The following is a 444-nucleotide window of genomic DNA, read 5'->3' as shown; positions in this document are numbered from 1 at the left end:
CAGGAACACAACAATATGATGGTGGGTGCAATGGGACACAAGGCCTCTGTCTGCAGGCTGTCTCCGTAAGCTTCCAGGCAAAGCCATGCTCCTGGCAGCCCTACCCCTGCTCCTGCCCTTGGCCACAAAGGCTGGATGATGCTTAGGTCATCCTTCTTCTCACTTAAACAGAAGCAGCTGGGAAGGGAGGAAAAAAGAAAACATATTTGAATTAAAACACATGTATAAAATACAGCTGAGTTCCCCAAACAGCTGGAATTTTGGAACAACTCTCTGCCATTCCTTCCCAATTTGTTTCACATCACTACCCATCTCATCACCTGTACACTCCTTGACACCTCCTATGCCCAGAAACGTCTTTTTGCTCCCATTCACCCAGTATCCCCCAACCCACTTCTTTTTTGTTCCAGTCCCAGAAGATGCCTCTTCAGTGCCCATCACCAA

Source organism: Cariama cristata, unplaced genomic scaffold (assembly GCF_000690535.1).
Source record: "Cariama cristata isolate BGI_N322 unplaced genomic scaffold, ASM69053v1 scaffold31845, whole genome shotgun sequence".
In the NCBI taxonomy this organism is placed as follows: Eukaryota; Metazoa; Chordata; class Aves; order Cariamiformes; family Cariamidae; genus Cariama; species Cariama cristata.
The sequence above is the reverse complement of the archived record's forward strand: the minus strand, read 5'-3'. Positions refer to the sequence as shown.